The following is a 16,145-nucleotide window of genomic DNA, read 5'->3' as shown; positions in this document are numbered from 1 at the left end:
CCTTCACTGTTTGGGACCCTCCCCCCCCCCTTATGTTTGTTGGACATTAGTGTTCTATGGCTAATTTTTTGGCTCATTTTCCTTACCTGATTTTCCCTCCCAGAAATAGAAACTTAACTATAGTCTTCCCAGCTAAACTCTTAGATTTTGAAAATTATTTCTAAATGCTTTTTCTTCTTTGGCCATTGGATGGATTTCTCCTTTACCCTTTGTTTTCTACAATGTCTAGACCTCAGAGCATGCAGGGGGCATCACCAGTTAGTCCCTGGCAGCCAGTATGGGCTCTGGACAGAGGCTGGAGCTGACTTAACTGGAGGGCCTGGTTCGTGGTCATCCGCCTCTGGAGAGGGTATGAGAGAAGTTTGGGGCCTGCCTGAGGTAGAGGTTGTGTAGCCTCTGTCCTGGAGGCTGTGTTGAACAATGGAGGAGCTCTGCTGGGCTGGGGGGCTGGGGAGCTGGGGAGGGAGGGGGAGTGACCCCAAATGGTCTCTGAGGCCAGCTGCTCCTGCACTGTTGTGCCTTCCCAGGCAAGCGCCATGCTGTGTGCTTTGGGGTTTCACAATGCTGTAGCAAGGATCAAATGTAAATGGGTTTCGCAAATGGTCGTGAGTTATAGCAAAGTTATTATTTTAAGCTCTGATTGTGTTCCTGGCTTTTCAGAGCTGATGTTGGGTGGCTTGTTGGAGGGGCAGGCCCAAGTTTGTCACATCTGCGGAATGTGTGACCTCATTGAGTATGATTGAGTATGATTGAGTATGGCTCTTGTATTAGTTTTGATCTCTCCCCTGCAGGCTCACAATTCTGTACTTCTTTGCCTCTCGGTTTCCTTACCTACAAAGACAAATACTGTCCCAATGTCACTGAGCTGTAGGATCGAGTGATTAATCTGCATAAAGTATTGAGATTAGGTTTAGGTTCCATAGATTAACTCCTTTTGTCATTATGCAATTTGCTAAGGTGGGTTATTGTTTGATCTATACTTTACAAATGAAGAAACTAAGGCCAGAGAGGTGAAGTGGCCAGGTGTGAGTGACCACAGCCCAAGGTCACAGAGCTTTTAATTGCTATGCTAGGATATTCATCCGAATGGCCTGTTTGGGAAGCCTGCATTTCTAACCACTCAGCAACACTGCCACTGTCCTTCTTGTGGGTGGGAAGAAGAGGGTCAGGAAGTAGAGAAGCGGAGCCTTTCCCTCCCAGAAGTGAAGATGACTGGCAGGCTCCCAGGAGGACTTGGGGTGGCTTCTCAGCCCCTCCCTGTGTGGCTGCCTCCAGCCGCACCTCTTCCGAGAAGTCTTCCCAGAGGAGTTCCTCCCACGCGATCATTCCTATCTTCTCTACCGACTTTGAACTTAGGAACCTTTTTTAATGCTTTAAAAGCAGGCATCCGTTCATTTGGCATCCACCAACAGCTTAGAGCACAGGGCTAGCATGGGCTGTGTAGCTGAGCACAGGAAATAGCTCCTTCCCACCCGGCACAACATGTCAGGAACATAGACACAGCAGGCATTAGAAACATAACTGAGGGGCTGGGGATATGGCCTAGTGACAAGAGTGCTTGCCTCATATACATGAAGCCCTGGGTTCGATTCCCCAGCACCACATATATGGAAAACTGCCAGAAGTGGCGCTGTGGCTCAAGTGGCAGAGTGCTAGCCTTGAGCAAAAAGAAGCCAGGGACAGTGCTCAGGCCTTGAGTCCAAGCTCCAGGACTGGCCAAAACAAAACAAAAAAGAAACATAACTGAACACCAACTTTAACATAATTGAACACTAACAAGTGTGTGTGCGCACACACACGCAGAAGAGTGGAGAAAATGACTTGTTAATTCTGACCAGGGGTAGGAAACAGCATTTGTGGTGGGTCTTGAGCAGTGTGTTGGAGAAACCATTTAAGTTCCAAGCTAGGCATTATCTCCAGGAACTGGAAGGCAACACTGACTTGTTGTCATAAATGCTCTGCTGTGTCTGTAGTAGTAATGAGGGCAAGAGCTCTTGGTCTGTACGAATGTGCTTGCCTCTCATTCACGCTGTCAGCAGTGGCTCTGTCTGGGGTGCTTTTGCCCTCCACTTTCCCAGGCTGACACAGGCAAATGCTCAGACTTCCTTCTCTTGCTGAGGGGTTGTTTTGAGAACTTGGGTCTCACTTCATCTAACTTCATGTAATGGGCTTGACTGTGTTGGATGAGGAATTAAACTAACCAGACATCCTTTTCATAAATGAGGATTTTTCCCTAGGCAATAATTTCCCACTTTCCTCTCACCCACCTGCCCATCTAATAAGTATCTATCTAAGCTTTTCTCGGTGTCACACTGGGAACTTGGTGCAGGAGACACAAAGACCACTAGACTGCAGTTTTTCCTTTTAAGCCAAGTCTAGCGGCATGTGATCATGCACCTCCACCTGCAAGCATGTTGATCAAGAAAGCATGAGAGATGGGACACCCAGCACAGAACAGATTGGAGTTGACAATTCGCGAACTGAATTGCAATGGCTAAAATGAAGGAGTAGGTCAGATTGAAGGTGCAATTGAAGGTGAGGATAGGAGATGGCCAGGCACACTTTTGCTGGGGTGAAGAGTGGGGAGGGAGGGAGGAAGGAGAGAGGCATGAAAGGAGAAAGAGGGAGAGAAGGAGAGAGACAGACAGACAAGTGCATACACACACACACACACACACACACACACACACAGGTTGAGGAGGTGCTGATTGCCTAGCTCTGTGGTATGGCAGAGATGGCAGGTGAAACTGGAGCAGGAAGTCCATAGGAGCCAAGCAATCGCATTTACACACCACCTCCCCACCTGCAGGGCACTGAAGGGTTTCGAGCATAGACATGATTGTTTTGCCTTGTACCATTATAAAGAATACAGCCTGCAGTGGGAAGGGAAACATGTGAGAGCTGGAGTGCAATTAGGAGACTGTGGCAGGTGTTCAGGAAAGGTGAGGAAAGGTGTTCAGGTGAGGACGGGCCTGAGCTGGGCCTGGGAGGAGGAGTGGTGCAGAGCTGCTGAGGGGAGAGAGGCCTGGTTTGTCAGGTGGCCGCGGGTGGTATAGGGCAGGGAGGAGTCCACAAGGCTACGATTGGTCTTTGGCAGCCAGTGGCTCCCTAGCGAGGCTCCTTGCTAAGACTAAAGCCTGTGAGTCAGGACTGAGGGCAGAGAGATGAGCTGTGTCTTGGCATTCTGAGTCCACAGGAGATAAGACACTGGCTCTGAGGACGAGAGAGATGTGGACATCTCCACTATGGTGTTCCGGTTAGAAGGTGGGCTGCATTGGGCTGGAGCCCAGTGTCAAAAGCAGATCAAGGGCTAGGAGTACAGCTCAAATGGTAAGAATGCCTGCCTAAGTTCACAGCCTCAGTGCCACAAAGAAAAAGAAAACGGAACAACAAAAAGGCAGAGCAAAGAGGGAGGGAGAAGAACAAGGGAGGAGTTGGGTCCAGGAGAGGGCACAGATGTGGCCTGCCCTGAGGGTGCACAGTAAGATGACGCTGGAACCAGGGCACTGCGGAGGCCGTGTACAAGTGGCTGGTGCGGGACAGAGGACATTCGTGTGCAGTCAGGACACACAGGGCCAAGGGATTGGGAGGTGGCCGGAGGTGGGGAGAAGAACAACTTTTCATCAGTTGGGTTAAGAAGCATCAGGTGAGGTGGAGAGGTAAACTAAAGAAGAATTACTTTAACATAGGAAGCAGAAGGGAAGAAGTTAGTGGACAGAGGGACCGGGTAAGGATGCCTGCGATTCCAGAAGGCCTTCTGGGGCCATGATCCAAGGGGAACCCCAGGCACAGGAGGCAAAGCAGCTTTCAACCCAAGAGGCCACCGTGCTAAGGCTGTCTGCCACCACCCAGGCTGCAGTGTGCTTCCTGTTCCACGAAGCCTCTCTCGGGCCTTTGCTGCAGGAAGGCCCAGCTGATGGAAGAGCCAACTGTGCCATCAATCCCCAAACTCCTGTATCCAAAAGCCTCCGCCTGGACTTAGCAGCCGGCAGAGCAGCTTTTCTTGAGTCCCTTCTGCCAACAGCCATGGAAGAGGCGGTTGTGGAGCTGGGTGGAGCAGGACGCATTCCTGACCCATGTGTTGTAACCAGGGCACATGCCTTGAGCTTTGCTTTGGAGCCAGGCAGAGGTCTGGGTTTCTCCGGCAAGGCCTGTGGCCAGGCTGCCACCTAGTGTTCAGATGGTCACACAGCAAGAAGGCCACCACCTGCCTCTCTCAGCCCAGGGAACAGGCAACAGAGGACAAAGCAGAAAACCCACCAAGTAGCTTGGCTAAAGAAAGAAGAAACAGCATCCTGACCCAGAAAGAATTTGGGGTGGTGAAAGCAGACTGGGAGCAAAGTTGCTGACCAGCCTGCTGCCAGAGGCTAATAAAAGGAACAGCATTCAATTCTAGTTTATGAGGTGCATTTTACGAGCACCATTTTCCATCCTAGTCTGACTTATGATCGCTTCCACATTTTATGGGTATAAAAATAGAGGAAATTATTTCAGTTATTATTGTTTCCTCTATTTTACTTATCCCCAAAAGATTTGATCCAATCAGTTACCTTTTTACAGTGCAGGTGGGCTTGCAAAGGGGTCTTCAGACTTTGGGGGTGTGTGGGATGGGGGTGGAGCAGGAACATCATTTCAGGAGCAATAAAAGATGTCTTGGGCAGAAGTGGGCATGAAGAATGGAAGTCTTAGGGAAAACTAAGTGGCAGAGATCTGTGCCAGGATGGCCTTAAGGTACAGAATGAGTCTGGAAGGTGAGATGTCCCACCACTGCCCAGCCCCTGTACAGCAATGTTGGTATCAGTGGAACTTTGCCAGGGAGACAAGCTCCAGCAAGTCCTACACAGGAGCCAGGACGGAGGCTTGCTGAGGAGTGCTGGGGAGGAGACTTGAAGGAGGTGACTGACAGGGTAGGTGATGGTAGGCCTAACGAGGTTTGGAATGGAGAATTCAAGATCAGAGGGATAAGCCCCTAAAAGGAAATGCCCACAGAGTAGATGGGCCCCTAAGAGAAAATTCCAGGAAAATCCATGCCTGGGCATCTTCCTGGTAGGATTTCAAGGAGGCAAGAGAAGAGAAAACCTCACTGAGCTCACCTGCTGCCCCCATCCCAGTATGGCAGGGCACCCCAGGGCCTCTGGAGTTGCTAAGGATTCTCAATAGAACCCTTTAGTGAAAAACAGCAAATGCACTTGGTTTCCACCTGCCTGGCCTATGCCATTACAGGTGTGGGAGGCAGCAGCCAGGAAATAGGCAGAGGCAGAGCATCCATCCTTGTTGGGTGAGAAGGCAGGGTTAGAAGCTGCGTTTCCCCCCGCCCCAGCCTTCCACGTGCCAGTCTTCATCTGGGCTTCAGGTTAAGGCCTTAGGTTAAGACTGTGCCTGGTGTAGCCTTCTCCTTCTGCCTCTTCCTAATGACTCCTTTTGCTCCTTTTGTTGTTGCTTTCTTCTTAGTTTCCCAAATAAAGTTCCCCTTGAAAAAAAGCACCTCCCATCCCTGATTTTTCTAATTAAGAGGCTAGGGTCGTTTGTTCTCATGTAGGGCAGGATAGCTAAAGGGACAGAACATTTCCAGAGGCTCAGGGTCATAGAGTTCCAGTTGGGTGAGAGGTGAATAGAAGCCGAGAGAGATGGGAGCTAGTGACAAAGCCTGGTTGTGAGGGGGTGTCCCAGATGCTTCTGCCTTTCTGACAGCCTCTGAGTCCTGCAAGCTACTCTCCCCAGTCCTCCCCCTTAAGACCCCCAGATCCTCTCTTCCCCCCCCCAATACTCCTTGCTTTCCCAGTCCACACTATATAACAAACTGGATCCTGCTGGTTATTAATCAATACATATGTTTTGGTGATTGTGGACCCATCCTGCTGGTTCTCCTCAGACGGTCTTAAAGTTTTGTATTTCAAATGTTGCTGTGAAAAGACCAAAAAAAATCTTGCAGTATGAATAAGATAGACTCACGATGAAAGCCAAGAAAAATATAATGAGGATCATAACAATCTGAACGCCTTCTTCAATTAAAAAAAGGCAAACTATTTTATATTTCATCTTTGTGGATTGCCTTGATCCTCTGACTGATGGCCCCTAAAGTATACTCTGACATCAGTACGATGACACCTCGTATACAACAGGTACTCAGTCAATACCTGTAAGGTGGCCAGTCTTGGCAGGTGCTTGGCATGCTCCAGTGTCCTGTAAACATTAGGAAGCATGTCGCATGCTGGGGATGTGTAGCATACTGCCTGAAGAGCTGCCAAGTTCCACCAGGATTGTTTTTCTCCGGTCACCTGCCCTGCCATGACAGCACGCCGACCCCGCAGGAAGTGGGTCTGGAGGGTGCTTCTGGATTACCGGAGTGTGAGTCAAGCCTGAGAGGGTTGGAGGCTCAACATCAGATGTTGGGCACCTACAGGTGCCAGAACCCATGTCTGATGCTGGTGTGCAGGCTATGGAAGACAGGAGCCACGCCGCCTAGAATACAACCTGCCATGAGTGGCTCTAGAGGGGGATACAAAGAACTGGGAGGGCAGAGGGGCTGGCTGTGGCACCAGTGGGTCATGCAGAAAGGCCTTGCAGAGGATGGCCTGAGGGCTGGGCCTCCAAGGGCAAGGGGACTCTAGTAGGTATATGTGTGGGTATCCAGGGCCATGTGAAGTTACACGTGTTCTTAAAGGGTAAGGATAATGCCTAGTGCCAGTGGCTCACACCTGAATTCCTAGCCACGCAGGAGGCCTAGCATCACAGTTGGAAGCCAGCATGGAAGTGCGTGAGACCTTTATCTCCAGTTCACCACCCAAATGCTGGAAATGGAGCTGTGGCTCAAGTGGTAGAGCTCTAGTCTTGAGCAAACAAGCTCGGCCACAGCGCCCAAGACCCAGGTTCAAGCCAGAAGATAAGTTGTTGTTGTTGTTGTTGTTTTCCAAATGTGTTCCAGAAATATGAGGGGGACTTTCTGTGGCCCCTATGTTCAAATCTAGGACACCTTATCAAAGAAGTGCCTGCTGCTTCAGTGACCCTATATAAACAGTTGCTCTTCCCTGGACCGTGGAGGCCCTGCCCTGTGCTCTTCCATCTAGCAGGGGAGGGCAGGTCTGCTGTGCTGTCCCGGCCCAGTTCACAGGCCTCTTCCTTGAAGCTCTGGGATTCCCTGTGCAGATGGGGCCCCTCTCACCATGCCATGAGCTTCCTGCTGATGCCATCCCTTCCACATTCCCCGTCGCTAGACTCTGTGCTCTCGAAGGCTGCCTTTGGCTCAGCCCTGATTTTCCAACATCTATCTCTGAACCTCATACACAGCACGCTTTCTGTAGAGGTTTGCTTGTTATTTAGTTTGCCGGATGAACCCATCCCTAGTCGCTCTGTAGGTGAGACTCGGTTTTCCCATGGAAATGAGTTTCCAAGATGAAGGCAGAGACCCTATACAGAGATGACCTGATGATGCAGGATCAGAAGGTCCAGGATAGACTGTACTCATCCACCCCAGTTAGTAATCGATTGGCAAGGTCACAATCAAGACTTATGTAATGGAAGCCCCATTATTCAATGGATGAAAACAGGTTTCCACCTGGCAGCTTGACAAGGCCATAATGCATAGCCTCTCCCTCTCCACCCACAGTACCAGAATGTGACAGATTTAGGTGGCACATGCTTGGAATGCTCCCAAGATTCTGTCCTAGTAAGCTAGCTGGGTGCTACTGTGACAGGGGTGGGTCCCGGGTGACAAATGGTGGCCTGATTATTGTTCCTAGGATAGGCCTTGGGAGCCCGCCCAACAGCTGAGCCAGCTTTGGAGCAGCCCATAAGGACAGGGACGTGATGAAAAGCACATCTCCTGGGTTCCAATTCTGTTGCATCATTGGCCCCATGTGGGAGCCTAGACTGTGACCTTCCATATTAATAACCCACTGGAGATGCGGGACACTTTTGGTATACAAAAAATGCATGCTTCATGTAAGGAAGGAAGGGTGACTAGATGCGTAGATACACAGAGGGATGGGACTGAGGGACAGACAGTGAGAAAGCATCAGATAGATGGGCAGAGGAGTGGTAGAATCAATGGATGGATGAATGGGGAGCCAATCTAGGCCTTCCTAGAGACGTAAGGTCTATCCACCCAGCGTGGTAGTGGGGCCTCTGTTTTCAATTTCCAAGAGTAGTTTTCTGAAGGCCCACTATGAATAGTCAAATAAAAAGGGGGAACTCCATTTATTCTTTTAGGAAACAGCAATTGAGTGCAACTAGCACCTTTTCAAAGAATTGCTACCTTCTAAGTTACTTGAACCGTGAAAATACCTCGTCGTTTCCTCAGAATTGATGGGTAGGTACGTCATGCAGGAGAGAGTGATGTACCTGCAAATAGAGCACCTTAAGAAAAGCACTCCTAAGAAATAATGCAACAAGCAATGAATCAACCCCCCCCCCAAATAGCTAGCCAAGTGGGTCACCCACCCATGGCTCTCCAGAACCATGGTTCTTCAGAGTGACTGTGCTGATGCATGCCAGCTGTCTGTACCACAATCACCATCTTCACATCTCCACTCCATCACCTGCTTTCTCCACCTCAGATGAGGTCATGAGCATTTTTCTGTGTTGCTCCATAGCCTTCATAATTACTTTAAATGACTGTATAATATTCCATTCATTATGCCATTGCCAAATATTTAGGTTGCTTGTGTTTTTCCCCCTCAGTTAATGAGCATGAAATATTTCACCCAGTGCATTTTCTACTAAGGGCTTAATTTTCATTCCACCGTTCTCCTACTAAGAAAGGGGAAAAATTAAAGTGTTTCCCCCCCCCCCCCATATTTGTGATTTTCCTTAAGGCAAACTTCTTGGGATACAAATTGAATTCAAGACTTCAAAGGATGATGTGGCTTCATGCATATGGATGTTATGCTGTGTTGTTCATAACTACAGTAATACAAATCACCCACAATTGCACGTATTGACTCATAAAATCCTCTCGACATTTCCAAGGTATGCATATGTGGGCATCACTATTACCTCATTTTAAAGGAGAGGCCCATGAATTTAAGTAGTTTATCCAGGGTTTCAGGTCTGTTGTGTGTTCTCTTTTTCCCATGGGTATCTGCTATACAGAATTACTTCAGTAATATTTGTTGAGTAGAAGCCTGTATGTGGAGGGTTGTGTCCCAAACCTGCGATTTTCCTTAAACCTTGCCAATTAGCTGTTGATGCTTGTTTGGCTGAGGGGGTAGACATGCAAATGTTGCTATGTTTCTTTACTTAAGAACTCAGCCTTCAAGAAGGTTCCATTCAGGCTCAAGGTACCCAAGAGAAGGCTAAGGTACTGTGGCCAGGCATTGAGGCACCTGGTATACAGTCACCATAGAACTGTCCCCGTGGGGCAGTTTTCATAGATCACCCAAGTGGAACTCTACAGAATGCATTGCTAGGATTGATGCCACAGCAGGGTGGTCCTGATTCTTAGTGGCCACTTTAACCTCCCGAGTAGCTTGTGGCGGAGGGGATGTCAGAAGTGCCCAAGGCTTGAAAGATTGACACCAGAACCAGTGGTGATTATATGTGTGAACTTGTTGGCATTTTTGTGTGTTTGTGGACATATGTGTCTGTTTCTCCCCCCTTCCCACCCCCCTTTCCATCACCAGATGTGTGAGGAATGAGGGATAGAATCGCAGATGACTTCTGGGTTTAGAGTTTGGAGCAAAATGAGAGTAGGCTCTTCACCCATTTGAGCCCTGGGCTCTGGAGACTTTGCTCTTTCCATGTAGCCAGTGCTTGGAGGGAGTTGGGGGGTGGTCTGTTCCACCCTCAACTCTTGCTTCTACAAGATCAAAGAGGTGACTTGGCCTAAGGCTTCTCTGAGAAGAGACAGGGGCTTGAAACACTGGCTCCTGGCTGGGAAAACGTGCTCCTCTTGCCAAGAATGAATGAGGCTGTTTTGATGTATTCCGTATGTTTTAATTAAACAGTTGTTATCATTATCCCAGCCCTAACCCGGATGCCAGGAGACAGCCACAAACAAAACACACAACACCTGACCTTTGTGGAGCTTGCCTGACCATCCCTGGTCTAGAAACAGGATAACAAATAAAATATGTCGGAGACTTGCAAGCGCTGTAGGGGAAGGTGAGGATGTGGGGTGGGGGAGTGGGGTGGGGAGGGATAGAGGTGGGTGGGGGAGTGGGGCTGGGAGGGCAGGGGTATGTGTGTCACACGTGGGATGGGTGCGGGGCAGCCGTTCTCCACACCACACTCCGGGGCCGCAGTCAGTGCCTCCACCCCAAGGCCGGCGGGCAAGCTTGACACATCTTCTCGTGTGTTTTCTTCCTCCTGCTTGCCACACCCCAGGCAATCTTGTTTATTTGTTTGTGTGTTTGTTTTTGTCTTCCATCACCATTCAAATGAATGCTGATGTGATTCCAACAGGTATGAATTTAGGAAGGAGACAGAAATGTGGGGTGTGGAGGTGTGGGAATAAGATGGGGGACTGTGAAATCTCAACCACTGTTTTAAAGGGTTCAGTTCAAGTTCAGGAGTTATTAGACCCCGGTGAGGGGGTTCCCAGTGAGGCAGCCCTCAGTCCAGGCTGTGGCAATGACTCCCATTGGGGCAGGAAGGAAGAACTGGCAAAAAGCAATTGGGGTTGGAGACCCTGAGGGCTGCCCGCGCCCGGTGGGCCTTGCTTCCCTCTTGGCGGGGCAGGCCTGGCTCATTCCTGATTTAGTGCCAAGATGCACAAGGATCTCCAGTGGAAGCTTCCCCTGTCCCTGCCCTGACCTCACCGCTGCTGTCCACCCACAGCTCGAGGCTGCTGGACGCACCCTCTCAGCAGCCCTGCCAGGGAGGGGCACCCTTAATCAGCCACCGAAACTCCGAGCAGGTGTTAATTAGGAAGCACAGAGGTGATTATATCTCTCCTTCATTAGAGATGGATAGAGTGTCATGCCCCCCCCATCCTGCCCACTGGGGTCCTTCCTGTCTCCCAGGAAGGCTGGGGAGGCGGGATGGGGGCCCCCAGCATAGGGGAGGGGGGGTTATTGGAAGACCTGATACACAGAGCAGTGTGGAGTCCCAGGAGCCCTGCGCTGCCAGCTCTAGGCTTGACGGGAATGAGTCTGTGGCCCCTTGACTTGCTGTATGTGATAACCTCGCACAGCCCCACATGCTGGGTGGGGGGCCAGTCCCAGCAGACAAGGGGGCCTTCTTGCTGAGGGTCCCATTGCACCAGCCAGCTGGTTTTACTCTGGGCGTTTCTTCGTCACCTGTCTCTTATACACATGGTATATGTGTGTGTGGTGTGTGGTGTGCTGTGTGTGTGTGTGTATGTGTGGTACATGCACACACATCTTGCTCATTACCTGCTTGGAGATGGGGACTCAAAAGAAACAAGGCAGCCAGGTGCCAGTGGCTCACACCTGTAATCCTAGCTACTCAGGAGGCTGAGATCTGAGGATCATGATTCAAAGCCAGTCTGGGCAGGGAAGTCTGTGATCTGGGCAGGAAAGGCTGATCTCCAATTAATCACAGAAAAATCTAGAAGTGGAGCTGTGACTCAAAGTGGTAGAGTGCTAGCCTTGAGCAAAAGGAGCTCAGGAAAAGCACTCGGGCTCTGAGTTCAAGCCTTATGACAACCACCATCAACAAGAAAAGAAGCAAGGCATGAGATTGAAACTGTCTGTGTTGGTTAACTCTTGGCTGTGTGATTTTAGTTGTCACACAAACTGTGTTGAAATGTCCACTTTAAGATTGTGTGTGTGTGCACCCATGCACACACATGTGTGCCTACATGCAGGTACCAGGGCCTAAACTCAGGGCCTCAAGCTCTTGCTTGGCCTTTTTGCTTAAGCATGATGATCCCCAAGTGAAGCTACATCTCTACTGGCTTTCTGCTTGCTGACGAGACCTAAGAGCTTCATGGATTTGCCTGTCCAGGCTGGCTTTGAACTGGAAACCTCAGATCTCAGCCTCCTGAATAGGCACCAGGCTCTAAAATAGTACATTGTTTGTTTTTTAAAAACATTAACATTTGCCATGAAGAGCTGAGGCAACAATGGCATTGACAACAATGTATAAACACAGAAACAGTAGTTTGGTATAAAATTCTGGAACTTTCATTACATGCTATCCTTACTGGAGCAGACTTGTACAGGAACAGAACTAGGCAGCCCAAAGCTTTTAAACTTAAAAAAAAAATCTCTGACTAAGCTTCTTCATAGGCAACATGGGAAGTTCTGACCAGAAGGCTGGAGAGCTCTTCCAGATCTGACTCTAGGATTTTAAGTGCAAATCACAGACAGAGGCAGTTTCTCGGGGGCCAGCGTCAAACTGACAGGAGTCCTGACCCCTAAAGGTGCTCCTGGGACACCATCATGACCTGCGGCTTGGGTGCCACCCTCACCCCTTATTATCTGTTAGATTTTAGGCAAGTTTCTTCACATTTCAGTTTCTTCACCTGACAAATGGGGTCAATTATCCCTATCTCATTTACTTTGGGAATGGAATTAAATGAAAAAGATTATAGCAAGTGTGCTGCACCATGATTGCACAAGGGAACTGGGTGTGGTGATTGGGAGGCACTGGGTAGGGAATTAATGTTTAAATTCAATTTAAAAAATTAATTGTAGAAAACAATGGGTCTCATTATGACATAGTCACCCCCACCCTCTCATTTTCCCCCTTCTTCCTGCCAACAGTTCCCCCAAGTAATCCTCTTTCTACTTTCATCTCTCTCTTTCTCTCTGTCTCTCTCTCTCTCTGTGTGCATATATATATGTATATATATATATATTTCTAAATTTATTATATGAGAGAAAAGATGTGAAATTTGTCTTTTTTTTTTCAGTCATGGGTCTGGCACTGTCCCTGAGCTTCTTTTGCTCAAGGCTAGCACTCTACCACTTTGAGCCACAGCGCCACTTCTGGTTTTCTGGTGGTTAATTGAAGATAAGAGTATCACGGACTTTCCTGCCTGGGCTGGCTTTGAATCACCATCCTCAGCTTTCAGCCTCCTGAGTAGCTAGGATTACAGGCATGAGCCACCAGCACCTGGCTACATTTGTTTTTCTGTGTCTAGCTTATTTTACTTAGCATGACAATCTCCAGTTCTATCCATTTTCCTGTGAATCATATAATTTTGTCCTTCTTGGTGGCACCACATTTTCTGTATCCATTCATCTGTTGATGGATGCTAGGCTGATTCCGTGACTTGGCTATTGTGAATAGGGCTGCAATAAACAGGAATGCAGGTATCTCATATACTGACTTTGATTCCTTCCTTTCTATTACCAGAAGAGTAATGGCTGGATTATATGGAAGTCATACCTGTAGTTTTATTTGAGACAGTGCTATGTTGATTTCCAACGTGGCTACACTCATTTGTGTTCCTGCCCACAATGTATGAAAGTTACTCCATTCCCCATCCCTAGTATCCTCGGCAGCATTTGGGGCGATGCTTATTTCCTTACCGATCTCCATTCTGACTGGCATCAGCTAGAATCCCAATGCCACTGGTTTTTCTTCTTTGGCAGTCGTGGTGCTTGGACTCCATGTCCTGAGCTTGCTCCGCTCACTTGCTCTGCTGGGGCTCCACCACTTGGACCACACATTGACCCCTGCTTTTTTTTTTTTCTTATTGGTTATTTGGGAGATGAGATGTCATGAACTTTCTTTCTGGGTAGGCTTTGAACCATGATCCTTAAACCTCAGCCTCCTGAGTAGCTAGCATTACAGGTGTGAGCCGCCTCATTTGCCCACTTAATGACTGGATTGTTTGTTCTACGGTGTTTTCATTTCTTTTGAAAAATTCTTTATACATTCTGGATATGAATCCCTTGTCTGATGAATGATATCTGATAAAACCTTTCTCCTGCTCTGCAGGCTGCTCTTTTGCTCACACAGGGAATTCTTGAGCTTGATTTTCAGGTTCCAAGTTCTCCGTCTTTCACTTGACCTCTTACCAGAGGGGGAAGGTGGAAGGCCCACCTCGCTACCTCGCTCTACGACTATAGGCCTTGCTGAGGCACAAGCACCAGGGCCTGGTGGACCTATCTCCAGAGAAATACCAAAAATCCAGGGAAGCCGAGGAGTTACACTGCAAGGGATCTTAAACTTCACCGAATCTCACCTTTGATTTTACCAATAAGAGACGTGAGGCCCAGAGGAGTACATGACCAGACCACCTCATAGCGAGCAAGAGCAGGCCTCAGGTCGCCAGGGGGCCATCCTTCCAGGGCTTTTCTGGCTATCTAATGTCTCCACTTCAGTCCCTGCTGGAGAGTCCTGACTCATCTGGCTCCCCTGGAGTTCCTCATCTAGGACTGGACAGAATGTCTCTTCCAAAATCCACTGGCGCCCCCTGCTGGGCAAGTGTTCAAGCCACTTTACACTGGGATCTCCAGAGGGTTGCATGCTCTGGGCCAAGGTATACCTGGCCTACTGGGTGCCCTAGTCTTTGGGGTATGTTGTGATATGATTTAGGCTTTCGTTATTCTAGTACACTGTTGCACTTCAGAGTAATTAATAATAATATAATGGTAAATGATCATCTATCACTACACATTTATCATTTCAGGTGACCTTTGCCTCTTTGTATAGCCATTCCATTCTAGTATCATTCGCATTCTGCCTGGAACTCTCTTTACTGTTTTTCTGGAAGCCTTGACAAACTTTCTTAGATCTTGGCAACGTGAGGGGTGAGATGGTAACAGCACATGGGGGAGGGTGTGGATGAGAGGAGAGTAAAGGGCCAAACCTCAGACCCCATGCCCAGCCTGCGGCCTGCTCTGCTCCCTCCGCAGAGCCTCTTTGTTTGGCTTTCAGAGCTGCATGTCTTTTTCTAGGCACCCAGCTTCTTCCCTGGAGACAGAAATTCACAGCGACTCTTTCCCCTTTGAAACAATTCGTGTGGTATTTTTCTTAGTTAAGGTAAATGTAAGAGCTCTGGTGTTGCCACACGGCCCTCCCTCTGGTGCCACAGTCACGCTGGCCCTCTGGAAGGCAGATGCCCAGGGCTCCAGGGCCGAAGGGGAGAATTCTCACGTGGCAGATCTGGTCTGATGCATCAGTGTGGTGGGTAATCCATTGCTTTGGTCTTCTAATGCCTGCCCAGGGGGCCTGATGTGGAAACTGGACCTTGAAGAATGAACAGCACTTGCCAGGCACAGTGCTAGACTTTTTGTGACCGTGACCTCATCATTCCTTACCATAGCCTTGTGGGGTGTGTCCTATGGCACAGGACAGTTAGACCCAGGGGGGTTCACAGAGTTGTCTGCCAGGATCACTCTCCAGAGTGGGATAGGGGACAGAGGAGAGTGCTGAAAGACAGGGTGAGGGCTTTGGGGACATCTTCTCGTGGGCAAAGTCCCTAGGTGGCAAAGCCCAGGTGACCTGGACATGCCCCAGCTGGGGCCATGACCATCACCTGGGCTTTGCCCCTGGAGGGTGAAGGGAAGGCAGGCAAGAAGTAAGACCAGAAACAGACGCAGGATCAGGAGAGGGCAGAGGAAATGTGGCAGGGGAGTGAAGAGGAAAACTAGAGTTACCGCAGAAGTCACTGGGGGTGAAATATTACTTTGGACCTCATGAAGTCCTTTTAGAGGTGAGTTGTGAGCAGTGTGTTCAACCTAGTCTAAGGTCCAAGGGAACTGGTCAGTTCTTCTATCTCCCACAGAGTGCAGGCTGGCCTAAAGGCGAGGTCAGCAAAGCTGGCTGTGTCAGAAGACCCTGTTAAGAAACATACGTACTACTCCGAACTTGCAAGCATTATCTGGCAGCAACCTGGCACAGTTGTGTGTATGTGTGTGTGTGTGTGTGTGTGTGTGTGTGTGTGTTAAATCAAACCAAATTGCCACTTAATCATGACTTGGAAAGATTGGTATTTTAATCAGAGGGTCATTTTGATTGGCTGGAGTGGAGCCTGGGGTGGGGGGTGGTTCCCTGGGCGGTACAAGGACACCAGAAGGAGGGCTTGGGCAGAGGGCACTGGGAAAGGAAAAACAGAATCCGAAGACCCAAAAAGGATCTCAGCTGACTGGCTGTCCTTGCTGCCACCTGCTGACAGCAGCGGCTGTTTCTCCTGGGTTCCATGGTGCTCTGGCTCCCTCTTGAGGGAGCGTCTGGAAGTGCACCTCAGTTGTCCCAGGCAATGGGAAATTTTCAGCCAAGTGTTCAGA

This window comes from Perognathus longimembris, chromosome 11 (genome assembly GCF_023159225.1).
Source record: "Perognathus longimembris pacificus isolate PPM17 chromosome 11, ASM2315922v1, whole genome shotgun sequence".
Lineage (NCBI taxonomy): Eukaryota > Metazoa > Chordata > Mammalia > Rodentia > Heteromyidae > Perognathus > Perognathus longimembris.
This window is presented reverse-complemented; position numbering follows the sequence as displayed.